Below are 10,263 nucleotides of genomic sequence, written 5' to 3'. Positions count from 1 at the left end.
CTACCCCCCTTATATCTCAACATTATAGTTTAAGAATGACGTTTATAAGGTATAAATAAAAAAAACTAATTCATTCATAAGAACAATTTATTTGTCCATTTGTTCATCATGAAAGATTTGATTTCTCCATCCCTCCATGCATCCATCTGTCTGTCAGTGGCATTTAAATATTAAGCATTTAAGCATTTAAATATTAAATATTGATATATAACAATTTAATATACCATTCAAAAGTTTGGGGTCAGTAAGTTTTTTTTAAATTTATTTATTTATTGAAAGTAATTAATACTTTTATTCAGCAAGAATCCAATCCAACAAATCAAAATAGACAGTAAAGATATATTTATATATAATTTATGTTTATATAATTGATCATTTTACAGAATATTTCTGTTTTAAATAAATGATGTTTTTGAACTATTTATCAAATAATCCTGAAAAAATGTATCACAATTTCCACAAAACTATTAAGCAACTCTTTTCAACACTGATGCTAATAAGAAATGTTTCTTGAACATCATATACTGTATTGACATTTGATGAACATCATATTAGAATGACTTCTTTGTTATATATTACATTTTGGACTTTGTTATATATTATATGTTTGGCCTATTTTAGACAGCAAAGTATAGCTGATAGAGGAAACAATGGGCAAAAAGGCTTTTAATGCAGCACATGCATTATCGGTCAAAAGTTTGGATCGGTGTGATATTTTAATGGTTTTGAAAGAAGTCTCTTATGCTCACTAGACTCTGAGGTGAGCATAAGAGACTTCTTTCAAAAACATTTGAACAATTGCCGACCCAAACTTTTGACCGGTAGTATATGTATTGTACAGTACTGTACAGAAAGCCTCTTAATATTCATATAGAAAAACAAACTTAAATGCCTTAAATTAATTCTTAAATTAAACGTTGAACTTTGAACTCTCCATTATCCGAGAGAGCCAATGTCGGCCCATTGGTTTTAATGCAGAATTCCAGCAGAAGGACCACATTACTATTTAGATTTGTATTGAAATATGGTTAAACTACTGTGCTGCTGGTATCCTAATGATATATCATCTATTAATCATGCTGTGGAGAAATATTTAAATTGCTGGCTATTTGAGATGAGTGAGGGTGAGGAGGCTGTCTACAAGTTTACTGATCTCTTAATGAGGTTATAGCAATGTTTGCAAAAGGCAGCGCACTTTCCTGTCGATGACTGCACTGTTTTCATTCGCAGTATGTCTGCTTTGGCTGTTGAGTTGTGGTTCCAGTATTTTCATTCAGTTACTTGGTTGTCTAATCACTGCACATGAGTGAGCTGACAAAGGTTTGATCGGAAGCTTAATTCCTTTATAGCATATGGACAGACGGAGCATATATATATATATATATATATATAAAACTTAAATTCCCCAAATTAATGAACCTTATCTAGTTTCTCAAAACTCTTTGAAATGTCCCTTATCTGAGATAAACAGTCGGTCCATTGGTTTTAATGCAGAATTCCAGTGAAAGGACCACATTGGGAAGCAGACCACAGCGCTCAGATGAATTAGTCTCAGTTTTTTCCCCAGCTGGCCGGATAAAATCCTTGTGCTCGTTTCAGTCATGCAATCGGCATTTCTCACACACAACTCCAGGGTGCCGGGGAATGGCTTGACTGACAGGGGCTTTCAATCACAGCTTGTATGTTTCTCTCCTGTAGGCCTGATGGGAAACACAGGCTCAGGGATCAGAGACAGCAACCTACAGTGTGCCCTGTACTAATACCGTATTCGTATCATTTATTCCATCTCACGGAATCACACATACCTAAAAATTTCCTTTATCGAAATGAAACCGAGGCTAACTGGTAATGTATGCCAACAAAACCTTAGGGGACACGTTCTCATTGGACTTCTGGCATAGAGGAAGAGATATATAACAACGTGATATATGAACCTTCAGTGATTATTATTCAAATGCCCATTATCTCCACGAACAGTGAATAATCCCTATTGAGCATGTACATGTATACACTCAGTTTAGTTTCATTTGCATTGTGAGTCTGCATTAGCATACAATGCCCTGTAGTGTATCTGTTTCTGTGGGTCGTGGATTAGCACATGGTGCACTTTTATCAGCGGTTTGAGCTGCAGCTCAGTTTTGCTCCTTTACTTTTTAACTTTTTTTTTCCCTTTCCCTTTCCCTTTCTGTTTTTTTTTTTTCTTTCTTTCTTTTTTTGTACATGAATGCGCAAGGCAACGTGATACATATGTTGATTTGGAGGAACAGAGACTTGCAACTGAGCTCTGCGCCTGCATTTATTTTTTCAAACATGCTGGCCATTGCACATTTCAGATAGGCCCAGCCTTGGGATATTCATCCTTGAGAACAAAAAGATATGCCATACCACTTTCCTTTGGCTTTGAAACGCTGGGGTAAATTGCAATCACTCTTCGCTTAAGGGAGAAACGAGACTTATTATTATGGGTCACAACTGATTTTACACTTAACAATATGAAAAACTAAATGGTTGCTCGTGCAACGCTTTGTTTTTGATGGTACAAACAAACAGTATAGCATAGATTAATCTGCTTTTCTGCAGCGTGTGGACATACAAAGACGCACACGTTCACAAAAACACACACGGTCTGTGGGTGGAGGCGGTGTGTGTCCAGCTAGAGATGAGACACAGACGCTCGGTGGACACAATGTGGGCGGTGACTGATGACCAAACACTAGCAGAGTATCAACTCACCATGGGACTCAATAAACTGCACGAGGACTTGGGGGCATAGGCCACCTGAACCCGTGCCAATTTGTGCGTTTGTGTATGTGCGTTTGAGCACACTAGCAGAACGAAAGCACTTATCACATAAATAATACACTTCCAACACATGTTCATCACTTTGGGGGTGATGACCTTTGCTCCTAGAGCAGCTCTACTATTGGAGCATACGAGGTTAACACTGCTGGGGAATCGAGTAATCGCTGGTGCAGTTTAGATACTTTAGGGTCAGTGTGTGTTCATCTGAATTTGTGCTTTAACCTTTTACAGTATCCGTAATATGTAAATTAGTACTTTAGTGTGAAAGGAAAAAGCTCCTAGATGGATGGAAAGCATTTAAGTGTATTATTCAATTCAAAACTACATGGGTGTATTGCCAAAAGCATGCTTAGTTTTACCAAAAACAGATGAATGCAGATGTGGCAACGTTTTATTACATTGGTTGTTGTACGTGTTGTGGCAGTTCAGTCCAGTCCAAATGTCCAGTGAATGGCGCTAAAAGGGTAATGTGATATTGCATTTGAAAATAACTTACCGCCTACACTAACCTACTTTAAACCTAACCAATAGTGTTAACAAAAACAAATGTGAGAGAAAATGCATTTGCTAAAACAGCCATGCCTTTTTAGTTTCCTACTGCAGTTCTTTGAGCTATTTTACTGTGACTCTTCATTAAGCTTTGCAACATGCTGCAATGCTGTACCGGGTGAGCTACTGAGCAATTTTACTATGTAAGAAAAGCCTTACATATGGAGCTGATTATGTGATTAAAATGTAAAAATGTTTTAGTTTACAAATCATGCACTATAGTAAACGTGTTTTGAGGTACATAACATAGTATTGTGCAAAAACCCTGCAAAGCTAAGTATTTATTAATCAGTAATTTGTGCCTGTAATTATAATTTGTGTGAAAAGTAATTCATTTCAGCAGTTTTGCAGAAATATAGGTAGAGGCATGTTTTTCCAATGAGCCTGTGGGTTAGTTTTGATTATTTTTTGACACTGTAATAAAAGAGGATGTAATGTTTTAAATTAAGACCAAACAACAGATGCCATTAAATATTATATTATTCTTAAAATGCATTGTCTTAATACTTTAATATGTTGATGTTGCTTTTTTAATCTAATTCCAGGGCCTTGAAACAACTTGCTTATTTTCGTCTCAGTTTTGGCTCTCCGCTAAAATAAAACATTGAGCGATGAATGCGCTGACAGGTCATTGTGTGTCAAGCTGTCACTCTGTAATGGGTACATGTTTCAGCTGCAGAGCTGATGGCAAGAGAACAGGAGGGGAGAGAAACCGGGAGGAAGAGGTGGAGATGGAGAGACAGAGAAACAGACACAAACAGAGACAGTGAAAGTGGGAGGGAGTTACAGTAAAGAAAAACAAAACAAAACAAAGAAATAAAACTGAAAAAGAGAAACTTTTTTTTTTCTTCTGAGTTCACAATGCATCTACTCTGTGACCAAACACTTGTCATGTGGAGGGAGAAGTTGAATACATTTTTAGTGATGCTGGGTACAACTGCCCCTTTGAAAATCTGCTGCACCTAATTTTTTTTCTTCGTTAGCCAAGGCTCGCTAATGCATCAGAAACGCTTGCAGCGTGTCCTGAGGAAAAGCGCTATAATTGTGTTGTTCTAATATCACGCCTCCCCCTAATGTTCTCCCGGTAATCAAGCTGGGATTTATTTATTTATTTATTGAGTTATTCTATTTAATATATTCTCTTATTGCATCATATCTCATACAAATCTTGTCAATTACAATCGCTTGTGGATGACAGTCCAAATAATTATACACATTTCCTTAAATTCTCTTTGTGAGCTTGGTTAATCAAGCCTTGAATGAATGATTGTGCTGTTTATATAAATTCTGTCTGTTCACTCTCAAGTCCCTCATGTCAGTTTTCACCTCTCATTTTCAAACCTAATAAGAAAAACGAATACATTAAGCTCTAGTCAGAGGCTCCTGATGCAATCAAACTAAATGTATTCACAGCAAAATCTAGAATACAAAGCTCCGCGGCTGTGTTGATAATGCTGCCCATCTTCTCCGTCTCTGTACTGAACGAGTGCATGTCTGTTTGCAGAACTCCATCGAAATTGAAACGAGTGCCGGAGAAAAGGGAGAGACAAGCAATATTTTCAGGCCTTATAAGTGTGAGTTTATGGGCCTTTTATTTGAATAAATGAATTGGAAGCATTTGATGTGATTGAACGGAGCTTAGTATTCAAATAGGTGGCCTAAGGCCTTGGTGTGCGCCTCTCACTCCAAATCCCTTTAATGCCAGCGAACCCGGCTCTGCCATATGCCGTGCGTTGTTTGGGCTGGTGAGGGAAACCGAGGGAGGCTGTTACAGCCGATCCATGCATTATTTATTGAGAGATATTAACTACTTCAGCCCTGTTATTAAAACAAGAGGGTTTGGCCTTGCATAGCGAAGACGAATGTTAACAATTCTCGCAATTGAATTCAACAGCCTTCCCTACTCGGCGCTTTAGAAAAACTGCAAGCGTTGTGCATGTTTTACTAGTTCGCTCTGATCTTGTTGCTGTGTTTTAAGCTGGATCTCTTTCACTAGTCAGCTGAAATACTTAATACTTTTGTGCAGTTAAAGTGTGAGGTAGGTGAGTACATGTATTATAATACATAGCAAGATTATAATTTTTTAGACAGCTCTAGATGACAGAACTACCCTCAATGTATGTCAAACAGCATCTGGATATCCTGGGTTGCGTACTTAATTAATGTTTGTTGTAATTTATGCCACAAATGCTTTCAATTTTGACTCGTCCCTCCTAAATAAATACATAATATTCTGTAGGTTATGGTGAGGCACTTACAGTTTAAGTAAATGGGAGCATTTTTTTGGAGAATTTAAAAGAAGAAATGTGAAGCTTTTAATTTTATTAAAGCACTTTCATTCATTGTTATGTTAAAACTTGTGTACTATCTGAACTGTAAAATGCATTAAATCAGCATTTTTACAGTGGTTTTAGTGCTTATGGTGATGCATTGACATTGCGACAAAGGCATACAATTGGATACTACAAACTTTACACAGAAAATATTGTTTACATCTTGTGTATATATTATTATTGAGTAATTAATTTGACTTTTACAGATGGCCTAATTCCTTTGCAATGTAAGTGACTCATTGTAATCCAGATTTTTTTTTCCTAATCAGAATTTTGCTATGAATGCTGTAGATAAAGCTCAGCTTGTACTAAACCAGTCGTATTTCTTTAAATCTAAAAGGAAGGACAGAAAATGAGAAAGCGAGTGATGGAGAAACAGAGTAAGCTCCTAGATGGATGATAAAGCATTTAAGAGAATTATTGAATTTATTTTGCTAAGTAAGCGCAACCAATTTTGGCTAAAGTACAACCCACAGAGTCTTCTGTGGTGGGAATAAGGAACCCTTGACCCCTGTGGTCAGAGAGGTCAAGCTATTTCAAAGACTCTGAGATGTTAGACCATCCCACAGCTCTCGTCCATGTGAAACAAGCCCAGCACCAATCATGTCTTGCAGGTGTGTGTGTGTGTGAGCGTATGTGTGTGTATATGAGCTTAAATCTCAACCTCTAGCCCTTAGGTAAGAAGGGCGGGAGGTGGAAAATTCGTCCAGGCCCGGCGAGTCTTGCTGCCCATAGAGAATGAATGGCTTTAGCACTGCGCCCAGACAGAAAAATCAATGCCTCATATGAGGAGACTGCGGGGGTTAGGCTCCCATGTTCATGTCAACAAGGCTATTGGTTTTCTTAATACTCCAAAGTTGGCATTTCCCTTGCTGCGGGAGGGCCGATGCTGTGACTTGTGTGGTCAAAGCTTAACAAAGGGATTCTGCCTCCAACCTCCAACACTCAAATGCTGAGTCTGGCCGGGGCAAGGCAGAATTAATTCTACAGCATGGCACATAGCCATTAGTTTCAGTCCTGTATGTTTGTGTTTGCAACGCTGAGCTGGACCGCAGATGAGCATGTCCAGGACTGACAGCTCCTCTGAAGGGCTTGTTTCATTAACTGTACCATGTGTTGGTGTTTTTAAGAGCTGATCAGTGGTTTTAGGTTTCGAGGGAGAGCTCAACCTCATTGCCACGTTTCAGTAGTCCATGGATGATTTGGATGTTGTCAAGGTTTGAGTGTAGAGTGTGCAAATTTGTTCTTTGTTTAAAATGAGAGTTTAAAACACAAAGCTATAGGTGTGGATTTAGTGGGAAAAAGAGAAAAGGGAAAGAAATACAAATTTTTGTTAAATAAAATCATTGAAAAGGTTTAGTAGGAGATATCACTACAAAGTTCCTGAGGGCTCCCAAGTCATGCAGGTAATACATTTACTTATGGCACATCAATTTATTAAAAGCATTAATAGAGAACAATTGCAATGTTTCTGAAATAAATAATCCGAACATTTAGGTCCCTGTATTACAATAATGTTTAGGTTCAGTTTTCTATTTTAAATGCTGTTCTTTTGAACTTTCTGTTCATCAAATTTTCCTGAAAAAAAACAACAACACATTTTCCACAAAAATATTAAGCAGGTGTTTTCAACATTCACAGTAATAAGAAAGATTTATTGAGCAGCAAATCATCATTCATTCATTCATTCATTCATTCATTCAAAGGAATAAATTACTTTCTAAAATATATTGAAATAGAAAACATTTACTTAAAATTAACTTTAAATACACTTTAAATAATTGTATTACTGTATTCAAGATCAAATAAATGCAGCCTTTGTTCAGCATAAGATAATTCTTAAAAAAAAACTTACTGACCCCAAACTAAAGTCAACAACTGAGCGACTGCATTATATTACAGGTTGTCAATAAGCATTGTACTGAATTTTCCCTTACTGTATTATCACCTTACAAGCAACACTAATGTGATTTAACATTTTGAGTTATTGCACACACAAAATCCAGAGCACTAAATGTTCTAGCAATAATGTAAGAACAACAAAAGTTAATCTTTCAATCATACACCATCCTCACTTGAACATAAATAACAAGATGTAATATAAATTACACCAAAAATGAGTGAAACTCATGTTCAACTAGTCAGTTTCACGTAATAATGCCTATTATATACACCTCTCTGTGAGTGTGCCACTCTTGAAGCATTTGAAATAACTGGTGTTAGCTAGAGTTAGCTAAATCATGCCTGTTTAATACCCATAATTATATCTCTAACTATATTTTTACACTTTAGTGTAATTGAGAAGCACAGAAAATTAGTTTGCAATATGTAGTGTGTTTCGTTCATAATTCATTCCACATAGACAAATTAAAAGAAAGTGCTTTATACCAAACCATAATCGTTTACACACCCAGATCTGTACAAATTACAGATGCACCTTCAGTTTGGGCTGAATGTAAACTGAGATTTTTAATTGACATGATATATTCAAAAAAGCAAATCAAATCATGTATTAGTGTTAGATTTAACAAACAGGCCTGATTAAATGCATTTGCGCACAATCACACAGATACTCGTTCTCCCTCTCTTTAAGTGTACTTGATTCTCTATTATACAAAGGAAACAAAAAACATAAGAGGAACCGGTGCACAGGGATAATTCCATTAGGGCTCCCAGGCTGTTTGATACACCATGCACTGATATATTTTCTAATAGGAGAAAGAGGAAACCAGCCAGGTAATTACTGCCGTAGTACCTAGTCACACAGACGTACATCGAAACTCACCCTATACACACAGAGTAGACCCTTTCCTAATCACTGCCCACCACCCCCCCCCATTAAAATATTAATGTTATACTGTAGTTCAGTTGCACGGGTCTCCTCTCTGGTGTGTCGCTAATTTAGGCTTTTGTTTTTCTTAAGTAGCTTTCTCCTTAACCGCCGTCATGCGGCGCGAACCCCCCTCCGGACGCACTTCGGCACCATCGTTAGCCACACGGCGCTATGGGCGGAAGAGTGTAAGGGAGAGGCGGGTGTTTGTTGGGGTGGGGGCAGCAGGAAAAGGGGAGTGAGCATTGCTCACCCAGAGCAATCGGATGAAAACGCAGTGCAGATGTAATTTGTTTTCAATGGCTGTTTCAAAAGAATAATTGTGGTGACACTGGCCGATCGATAGTATGGATTTTTGTTTTGGAGTGCCCTGTGTGTGTGGTGCTAAGAGGAGCCAGGAAATACAGCACTGCAGCCTGAATACAATAAAAATGGATGGTGGGGGTCTGTGGGTATTTGTGGGGCTGCTCGCCTTCAGTGGGGCGGCAGACATCATTGGTGGGATTACTGAACGTGTCCTCTGGGCTACCAGAGCTAGACTGGTTGTGTGGCCATAGAAACTGCTGTTCCTGTCCCTCTTCCTCCCCCTCTCGCCTCTGCTACTCTTTCAGGGGGAAAAACATTGACTACACTTGAATAAACTCACTTAAGATGAAACGCAGCAATGGCACGCGAGATGAAGAGAAAGGGAAGAGAAATAGAAATAGACCTTGTGCACAACAGAAGTGAGTTTTGAGAAATAGATCTGTACACAATGAATGGACCTGATTGAATAAAGCTGAAACACACCAGCTGACTAAAACAAACGGATGCAATGAGACCACGTTTGAGGAAGTAACTAGCTGATGACGAATGACAGTAAATGCTAAGCTTTACAATGTATTCAAAATAAAGCATATTCAGCATGTCAGCCGATATGATGTTTAGCACAGGGTCTTACAGCTGTAGTGACAATCATGTGTGATATTTGTTTTTTTTCATAAGGAACTTTGTAGGCAACTGTATATCTATGATCCAGATTATTTATTTTGTGGACTAGACCCACATGAGCTCCACATTAAAACTCGTCCTCATTTTCTTACAAGAAGTGATGTTAAGTGTCCATGTATGAAAAAATTGGTCAAGGTTTTTTTTTTTTTTTTTTGTACGGATTATCACATATAACAGATGTGATGATCTGTAATTGTTCACTCAATATTATTTGTGACCCTGGACCACAAAACCAGTCATAAGTAGCACAGGTATATATTTTTGGCAATAGCCAAAAGTACATTGTATGGGTCAAAATTATCGATTTTTCTTTTATGCCAAAAATCATTAGGATATTAAGAAAGATCATGTTCCATGAAGATATTTTGTACATTATCTACCGTAAATATATCAAAACTTAATTTTTGATTAGTAATATGCATTGCTAAGAACTTCATTTGGACAACTTTAAAGGCAATTTTCTCAATATTTTGAATTTTTTGCACCCTCAGATTCCAGATTTTCAAATAATTGTATCTCAGCCAAATATTGTCCTATCCTAACAAACCATATCTCTCACACACACACACACACACACACACACACACACACACATTAGTCTTGATTTGTTGTTTGTATGGATCAACACATATAACAGATGTGATGATCCGTGTTCACTCAATTTATTAACAAATTATTTATTCATTTATTTATGAAATTATAGTCTTGATTTGTTTTGAGTTTTTGAATTTTATGCTTCATTGTAGTATTCTGTTTATT

This window comes from Sinocyclocheilus rhinocerous, unplaced genomic scaffold, assembly GCF_001515625.1.
Source record: "Sinocyclocheilus rhinocerous isolate Xijiao unplaced genomic scaffold, SAMN03320098_v1.1 scaffold18, whole genome shotgun sequence".
Classification (NCBI taxonomy): domain Eukaryota; kingdom Metazoa; phylum Chordata; class Actinopteri; order Cypriniformes; family Cyprinidae; genus Sinocyclocheilus; species Sinocyclocheilus rhinocerous.
Note: the sequence above shows the minus strand (reverse complement) of the source record.